The sequence below is a fragment of the Lemur catta genome, chromosome 8, assembly GCF_020740605.2.
Source record: "Lemur catta isolate mLemCat1 chromosome 8, mLemCat1.pri, whole genome shotgun sequence".
Lineage (NCBI taxonomy): Eukaryota > Metazoa > Chordata > Mammalia > Primates > Lemuridae > Lemur > Lemur catta.
Window position 1 is genome coordinate 23,650,278 of NC_059135.1, and position 9,756 is coordinate 23,660,033.

Consider the following 9,756-nt stretch of genomic DNA (forward strand, 5'->3'; position numbering starts at 1 on the left):
GAAGGAAGGAAGGAAGGAAAGGGAAAGGAAGGGAAAGGAAAGGAAAGGAAAGGAAAGGAAAGGAAAGGAAAGGAAAGGAAAGGAAAGGAAAGGAAAGGAAAGGAAAGGGAAGGGAAGGGAAGGGAAAAGAAAGTATTTTTGTAACTTTGCCTGATTTCACCTTTGCACAAGTTAATCCTTCTGTCAGGGATGATCACCTCCTGCTCACATTACTTGGCTCATTGCTGTACTTCCTTCCAAACTCAGCTCAGGTATCACCTTCCAGGAAACCTCCCTGACTGCCTTAAGTCAGGTTAGGTGCCCTCCCCATGAGTTTCCATGGTTTCCTGAGTGTCTCATAGGACAATATCTATGTACATTGTAATCATTTGTTCATTTGTTCATCTTCTTAACTAGACTATGAGATATTTTAGTACAGAAACCACATTCTTCATTTTCATATTCCCAAAACCTAGAACAAAATAGGTGTTCCATAAACACTTATTTGCAACACCTACTTGAAGAATGAGTAAGTGAATGAATGAATGAACAAAAGAACCAACAAATGAATCAAAGAATATAATTTGGAGGCATTTTAAAGGCCCACCCCTTACATATCTAGGCAGGGGCAACCTGTGTATGGGAAAAGATATAATATGATTTTTGTAATGTAAAAGGTTTGTCTGCCACCATATACATCTTCATCGGTTTATTTGAATATTCAGAGTGAGGGAAATACAGTTTTGGAGCAGAGAGAATAAATTTGAAATTTATAATGGAGGGTGGGAGTTGTGAGAGGGTCTGTGTAGCCAACAGAGAAGAGCCCTGAGGTCCAGCAGGAAGGAGGGACAGGGAGGAAACACTGGCAGCTGGAGCTGCCTGGGTGGAGGACAGTTAAGCATACTCAATCTCAAGTCAGAAGGTCACTTGATGGTGACTTTGGAAAGGTGACTTAACTATACCAGTCTCAGTTTTCTCACTTGGAAAAGCAGGATAACAGTGCTAGTAGTGCTACTCATGAGACTATTCCAAGATGAAAGGAGATAGATCAAGTAAATTGTCTGGCACACAGTAAAGGCCCTGTGGATCATAGATGTTGTTATTAGGAAGGGTCTGTGGACCAATCTCCCCTTTTTGGCCTTTTTATGTTCCTGCCAATAACACCAAATGCCCTGGAAGGTTTATAAATCTTTATACACAGACTGACAGCAAACCTCCTCCTACCCTCAGCAGTACTCTGCCTACCCCCTGGCTTGATGGTACAGATCTTTATTAAAGAGCTTAGGCCCCGTAATGAAAAGGTGTCAAACAGGATTATTCTGCCTGAAGAAATCAAGTTAAAGTTTTAAAATTTACAAAAGACTTGGCCTGAGTGCTTGTTCTCCACCCTGCTCAAAACATGTCTGCACTTCTGGTTGAGCAATATTTGGGCTATATCTAAGAAAGATTGCCTGGGAATATGAGATTGTTAAAAGCCCTAATTGACTACCAAAAGAAGTTAGGAATTACACCTAGGAAAGTATGTACATTGGGTTAGGTTAGAGTGAATAGACTTTAAAAAAAAATAGTCTAGGAAATACTTTTAGGGGGTATCAAATGTAAATTGGTGGGCATGATAATTCATGGAATTTAGCCTGTTACCATTTAGTGCCATTGCTCTTAAAAATTGTTTTCTCTCTCTCCAGCATATCTGAAACTCTAGTATGCAAGAGAATCATATTAAGATTCAATCTAGTCTGCAAGACTCAACTCTGTAAGAGATTCATACAAAAATTTTAAAATGCACATTCAACCCAAACCTCCTGCATCAGAATCTCTGACAGTGAAGTCTGAGAATCTGTGCCTTGAACAAGCTCCTGAGGTGACACAATGTATGAGAATTACTGCTCCAGAACTTGGAGTCACCCAGGGAAAAAGATTTGTGTGACTCCTTCAATTCCAAGTCTTGCCCCTCAGGGAACAGGAAATTAGGTGTGAGCATTTCATCCTCCTTTTCTCAGTCAGTTCCAAAACAGCCCTGCACCCCGGCTTGGAGGCTTCCCACAGGTGTCACCATGATGGCAAATGGGCCCGCTCCACTCTGCAGCTACAGCCCTGGTGCTGACCAGGGATGTGGTCAGTTCAAGACAATCCCACACAGTAGCAGCATGAACCAGCTGGATTCTTTTATTTTTATTTTTATTTTTATTTTTTATTTTTTGTTGAGACAGAGTCTCACTCTGTCGCCTGGGCTAGAGTGCCGTGGCGTCAGCCTAGCTCACAGCAACCTCAAACTCCTTGGCTCAAGCAGTCCTCCTGCCTCAGCCTCCTGAGTAGCTGGGACTACAGGCATGCACCACCATGCTTGGCTAATTTTTTCTATATATATTTTTAGTTGTCCAGCTAATTTCCTTCTATTTTTTTTTTTTTTTTTTTTAGTAGGGACAGGGTCTCGCTCTTGCTCAGGCTGGTCTTGCTCAAAGGATCTGCCTGCCTTGGCCTCCTGAAGTGCTAGGATTACAGGTGTGAGCCACCCCACCGGCCCCAGCTGGATTTTTGAAGTGTTCTTCTAGGGCTGTAATTCCACTACTCAATTCATACTGCCCTGAAGTAGCAGCTTCTCCCACCTCTTATCATAAACTATGATCGTCTCACAGTTACTCACCTATACCTTTGAACTCTTGACTCTTACAGCAAATGAAAAGGAAAAATGAAGTACATATAACGTGGCTACCAGGCAGGTTGGGAAACTTTAAAGTTCTTTTTTAAATGATTGAAAAATACCTGCTGTGAGGCAATTCCAAACCTTAAAAGAAGAACTGTGTGGGTCAGAGAGTCTCTCTGTTGGCTACTTCCCTCTGCCAGGGGGTGGGACTGCCAGATATGCCAAAAGAACACCTCAAAATAGGACAGTGCAGGGCTTTAGTAATAGATCATCTCATTCCGCAGGTGAGTTTTGTGGGCTTGGGTGGGGGTGGAAGCGAATGTAATCCACCTGATTAACAACTCACTGTTCTGAGAAGGTTCCTCCAGTAAGAGAGACTTTCCAGCTCTCCCATCACTGTGCATTTCTAGCATATAGAGAACTGGGGACCTGCATGCTTTTAATAATGCAGTATAGGTATGTATCTTCAACAGTAAAGGGAGAAGCCTCTTTTTCATTTGGCTGTAAAGACATGCGCTAACACCGTTGATCCAGATTCCATTGCAAGTGTTAGGTGTAGAAAGGAACAAAACAGTTTAAATCTCTGTACATCTTTTACCAACATTCTGAACTCACAATCTTTCTCGATCTCCCAAGGAAAACCCCAGCACACCTGTGTTTCACATAATAGTGGCTGTCACCCAGCAGGTACTTTTAGAGAAAGGAATCTGTCAGCACACTAATAACAGTCCTGACAAGGCAGGGTGGAAATGTTGCCAGTGCCATAGGAAATACCGTCTGCAGAAAATTAAAAGTGTACCGTGGTGTGTGCCTGGTGTACGTCTGTTTATGTTCTTGTTTCCTCCACCGGCCATTGCTCCTGTCAATTCATGAATTCTGTTCTGTGAACAAAACAGAAAATTGCTTCAGTAGTGCACAGTCCCAGCCAGATGTTAACCCAACTGCATGGTGATATTAAACTCAAGCTTAGATACTCTTGCTCTATACTTCTTTGGGCTGAAGGGAAATAGGGTACTCGTTACAAGAAGATAGAGATGTGATAATTAGGAGAAAAGTGAAAAAAGTAAAAGTCATTCGCCTGATTGTGTGTGTGTGTGTGTGTGTGTGTGTGTGTGTGTGTGTGTGTGTGTGTGTGTGACAGGGCATAGAATTTTCTGGGGAAAAAAACTATGGAGTCTCATGATCTATCTTCTACCATAGGTCAATGGCCCAGCTGCTAACAAAGTTCAATGGAATATGTTGGAGGAAACAGAGGGCATAGATGCTAGGAGGTCAGAGACAAAGGGAACACCACAGAAACTTAAGCGTGTTGCCCTTTGCTGGCAGACATGTAGTATCAGTTACTAAAATTTCCATCATGCATTAGAGGCCACTAACTGTCCATCAGAGTCAGTCCTCTCTTTCATTGTTGTGGGACACACAGCTGCTCAGCAGAGAACGTCATTTCACAGCCTCCTGCAGCTAGAGGTGGCCATGGCACTAAATTCTCACCAGTGGAACAATGAGGGAAGTAATGAGTTCCACGTCCTGGTCTGTGCACTCCTCTGTGTGTGCTTGACCTCACAAGCTGGATAAAGACACACCTAGGACCAGCACAGACCTTGCTGAGGGGATCACGCACTGACGGAGGGAAGGACAAAGAGATGGAAGGAATCTGTGATCCTGAATGGTCACATGAAGCAACACTAATGTGAACTGAGAAAAATACATTTCTGTTTATTTCAGCAATTATGTTTGCTGGGGGCCTCTTTGGGGGCCTAACTTAGCTTTCACCCTAATCCATGTTACAACATTTTGTAATAAAGTCTTAGAATGGCACTAAAGAACCCTGAGATGATAGTTTTCTTTGCTTAATATAAACCTTTCCAGGTTTCTAGAAGTATTCTGTTTTAAAGGCAATAATTCAGTGACTGTTTCCTGAAAATTCACATGACAGCCTTATAGATTGAGAAGGAACATAATTTTAAAAATATATATCATTCTAAATTTATCAAAAGTAGAATGGTCCTTGAGAAATTATAACAAACCTGTGTTAACCACAAATGTATTCAGCCACCATAACCACAGGGGAAAGCATAGGTACTATTATGGGCTAAATTGTTGCCCCCCAAATTCACATATTGATATCCTCTCAGTATCTCAGCATGTGGCTGTATTTGGAGATGAGTTCTTTAAAGAGATAACTAAGATTAAATCAGGTCCTTAGGGTGGGCTGTAATCCAATATGATAGTATCCTTTTAAGAGGAAATTAGGACACAGACACATACCAAGGGAAGACCATGTGAATACAGGAGAAGATGGCCATCTACAAGCCAAGGAGAGAGGCATCAGAAGAAATCAATCCTGCCAACATCTTGATCTCAGACTTCTACCCTTCAGAACAGTGAGAAAATCGACTTCTGTTGTTTAAGGCTCCGTCTATGGCACTTTGTTATAGCAGCCCTAGTAGACTAAAACAAGTAGTTAATGTCAAGCATTTTTCTTTTGCGTCAGAACCAAGGAAGAATTCTCTGGGTTGGTTCTCTGGAAAGATGGAAGGGAGGGAGGGAGGATGTAGCAGCCACTTTCCGCTCGGGAGCTCAGTAGCGAAGGAATAATTACTCAAAACACATAGTGTTTAGAGAGAAGGGGAAAGACCAAAGTCTAAAGGAGAAAATGGCCTCCCCAGCTAACTTCATTCCCCTATTTATTACCAAGGACACGTGCAAATGATCAGGGCCGTTTGCTAATTTCTTTAACAACATCCATATAGGTCAGCTGTTTTCAGCTGACTTTTTCACACAGCAACCAAGCAGCTTCATTCACCCTGCTCACATTCTTTCCATCCATCCATCCATCCTCTCTTCTAGGCCCAGCCCCCTTATGTCCTCCTTTTTGTTTATTTAAAATTAGAGATGGAGTGCGAGTAAGAGAAAGAGAGATGTAAGCTTAACCCAGTGTCTTTTCATGATGGCGTTGGGAGATCAATTGGCAGATCCGTCGTCCTAGAAAGCAAAAGAGACAGAAAGTGACAAGACAAAGCACAATAAACCACATATTTGAGGCCTGAAAACCAATTATTAGGATTTAGCCAAGAAAAATCATAGCTGAGGCCTGTGTGTCTAATTGTTTCAGTTGACCCCACGTGATCCCAGGCTCTGTCATGGCGTTATTTGTCTGTCTGGGGGGACCCCTGTTGGCAGTGGCTGGAGGGAGAGATGTTTCATTTGTGGAATCGGGTTGTTGGGTTGATTCTTCCAGCTAACAATGTAGGCAAACTCGTCTGAAAGGGAACCACTTGGGACCTGTACAAGTTTGAACACAAATATATCCTCTTCCCCATGTTAAATCAATTACAATCAAAGGCAAATCTCTTGGAATTAACGACAGCTGGGGAAGGCCGGCTTGTAGAGCTCCCATCCAGACTATAACAGCATTAAGAGTTCTTAAGTCCTGTAGTAAATGTCACTTACTGTTCTTTTTAAGGAATGACCAATACAAGACTGTTCCATGGGCTCAGGGAAGGTTCTATGTGTCCCGCTTTAAGTTGGTCCTGGACAACAGATTTTAAATGTTTTAATTCATCCTGCTTAATGGGCCCCTGCTCTATCCAGGTGGGTGAATTAGTCCACTGCAAGGGTGTGCGTTGTCTTGGATGCACCTGAGCAGTGGCCCCTAACGAAAAGGCTGTGTAGTTAGAAGATTCCATTGTTCTAGCAAATCTCATCCCCATAAAGATTGGCCCTCTCGTAGGCAATGTTGAAAAGCAGATGGTTTATCAGGGGGGGAATAGAGATTTCCTTTGATGGGGGGAGGAGGAGGAGCAGGAGGAGGAAGTAGCCGCTCCTCCTGCTGAACCACAGAAGGTGATGGTGGAGAGAATGGCTCAGGATTCGGAAATTTTACGGCAGGGGACGCTGCCTCCGGTGGAGCAGACAGCAGAGGAGGAGTGTGGGTTCCAACAGATTAGAATCCGTAGGAACATGCAGAGGAGTCACCGCTGTTCGCACCAAGTTTCCACGTGGGGAGTACAGCAAGCAAGGAGCACCCGAATTCCCTATCTGAAATTTTTCTTGAAAACCTTCCCTACTTGTTCCCAGAGCTCTAAATCTAACGTGCCCTCATCTGGGAACAGGCGATGATGCTGTCTCACTGCGCTTGACAGTTGTTGTAAAGCTTTTGGTTCGCGGGAACTCTGGGCAGCCTTTGAGAGTTGTTGCAAAGTGTGCAGATAAAGTCGCTGATTGCTGCCCCATATCGGAAATCCCTTCTGAACTATGTGCCTCGGGTCCCTCCCTTTCCCAAAGCAGCGGGAGGGACTGTCCCTTACTGGGATGATTCCCCTTCTAGTCCGGACAAGGAATAAGGCTCACCAGACTTGCGGACTCCCAATCACGTCGGGGTCAGCACTTGTAGCAGCAGCGAAGGAATAATTGTGTTTGGAGAGAAGAGGAGAGACCAAAGTCTAAAGGAGAAAATGGCATCCCCAGCTAACTTCCTTCCTGTGTTTGTTACACGGAGGACACGTGCAAAAGGTCAGGGCCATTTACTAATTTCTTTAACAACATCCATGCAGGTCAGCGGTTTTCAGCTCACCTTTGCACACAGCAAACAAGCAGCTTCAGGCAGGTGTTTTCACCTGTCCCTTCATTCACCTTGCTCACATTCTTTTCATCCACCCATCCTTCTAAGCCCAGACCTCACAGGAGGAAGAAAGTTCTACATGGTTTTAGGTAATTCAAATCTTTGGGTGTTTACAACTAACAGAGAGGACTTGTTTCTTTCTTTGACTATATTTGAATTTTAAATAACAGTTGTACCTCCCTCCCCCAAAGAAGTTTGAATCCATGCCTTATTACCACATTTAAAAGTGAATTCCAGAGAAATTGAAGACTTAAATGTAAAAGTTAAAAAAGGTATAAATAAAATAAAATGTAGAAAGTCATCTTTGCAGCCTATGAGTGTACAAAGACATTTTGAACATAAACCTAAATCGTCAAATCACAATGCCAAAATTGGATACGTTTAGCTTCATCAAAATGAAGGATTGTGGTTCAGTGAAGGGCACCCTAGGAAAAGTTACCAAACTAAAGAAAATATCTGCAATATTTAAAGCCAAAGGATATTAATATCTAGCAAATATCCCCTGCCAAAGAAACAAAACAAAACTCCTGCAAATCAATTAGAGAATAAAGCAATAACTAATAGAAAAATGGGCAAAGTATACAAAGAGGTAAAACCCAGTTGTCTAACAAGTATATGAAGCTCCACACCATTAGCCATGGAAGAACTGAAAGTTTGAACATCAATGAGATTCTGCATTATCCATTAGAATAGCAAACATTAGAACACTAGATAATATCAAATGTTGGAGAGATGGGAATGCCAGAAATTATTAGATACCATTGGAGGAAATATAAACTAGTCCACTGGTTCTGTAAGCAATCTAACAGTATTGGGGAAATTAAATATGAGAATGTCCTGTGATCCAGTGATGGACTTCTAGGCATGTATCTCAGGGATACTCACATCCAGATGTGTAAAAGAACATGTACATGGATGTTTTTGGTTATATTATTTGTGGTATGGAAATTAGAAACAATGTCCATGATTAGGGGAAAGGATTAGTAAAATGATATAGAGGCATACTACGATTATAGTCCTACATCACTTAATGCCAGGGATACATTCTGAGAAATGTGTTGTTACATAATTTTGTTGTGCAAACATCACACATACACAAACCTGCATGGTATAGCCTACTACACACCTAAGCTATATGGTATAGCCTATTGCTCCTAGGTTACAAAACTGTACACTGAATACTGTATGCCACTGTAGCACAATGGTAAGTATTTGTGTATCTAAAGATATCTAAGCATAGAAAAGGTACAGTAAAAATACAATATAAAAGAGCAAAAATGATACACCTGTATAGGGCACTTACCACGAATGGAGCTTAAAGGCCGGGAAGTTGCTCTAGGTGAGTCAGTGAGGGAGTGAGTGGTGAGTGAATGCGAAGGCTTAGGGCATTACTATATACTACTAGACTTTATAAACACTGTATACATGGTCAATACTAAATTTATCAAAAAAAACTTTCTTCAATAGTAAACTAACCCTAACTTACTGTAACTTTTTTATTTTATAAAAACAACTTTTAATTTTTTTAACTTTTTCACTCTTGTATTAACACTCAAAAATATTTTCTTTCTATACCCTTATTCTATAAGCTTTTTGCCTATGTTTAAATTTTTTATTTGTTTATTTAATTTTTTAACCTTCTTTTAAAGTAAAACACAAACCTGCACATTAGCCTAGGCCTACACAGGGTCAGAATCATTAATATCATTTGTCTTCTACCTCCACATCTTGTCCCACTGGAAGGATTTTTTTTTTTTACTTTTATAATTTTTATTTACTTATTTATCTTTACTTTTTTTAATTAATTTATTTTTTTTTTTACTATAACAGGCATGGAGCTGTCACCTCCTGTAGTGACAATGCCTTCCTCTGGAATACCTCCTGAAGGACCTGCCTGAGGCTATTTTACACTTAAATTTTTTTGTAATAATTAGTATACTCTAAAATTATGATAAAAAATATAGTATAGCAAATACATAAAGTAGTAACATAGTAGTTTGTTAACATTATCAAGTATTCTGTACTGTACATAATTGTATGTGCTATACAAGACTGACAGCTCAGTAGGTTTGTTTACACCAGCATCACCACAAACATGAGTTTAATTCATTGTCTTACAATGTTATGACAGCTACAATGTCACTAGGCAATAGGAATTTTTCAGTTTCATTATAATGTTATGGAACCACTGTCATATATTCTGTTTGTCGTTGACTGAAATGTTATATGGCACATGACTGTATCTGAAATAGCAAACCACATAGAGTAACACAGATAGATATAAAACACAGATTGCTGAGTATCTATAGCAACATTCTATTTATTAAAAACACCTAAACTAAACATGACATATTTTCCAAAGGAGATATATATATAAATGAATATATAAATTTTATATATATAAATCATATTGTGGTAGTTGCCTTCTGGAGAAGAGGAACGGGTGGGAAATGGAAATTAGTGGGGGAAATAGAATAGGGTCTTGCATGCACTGATGCACTGATGATGC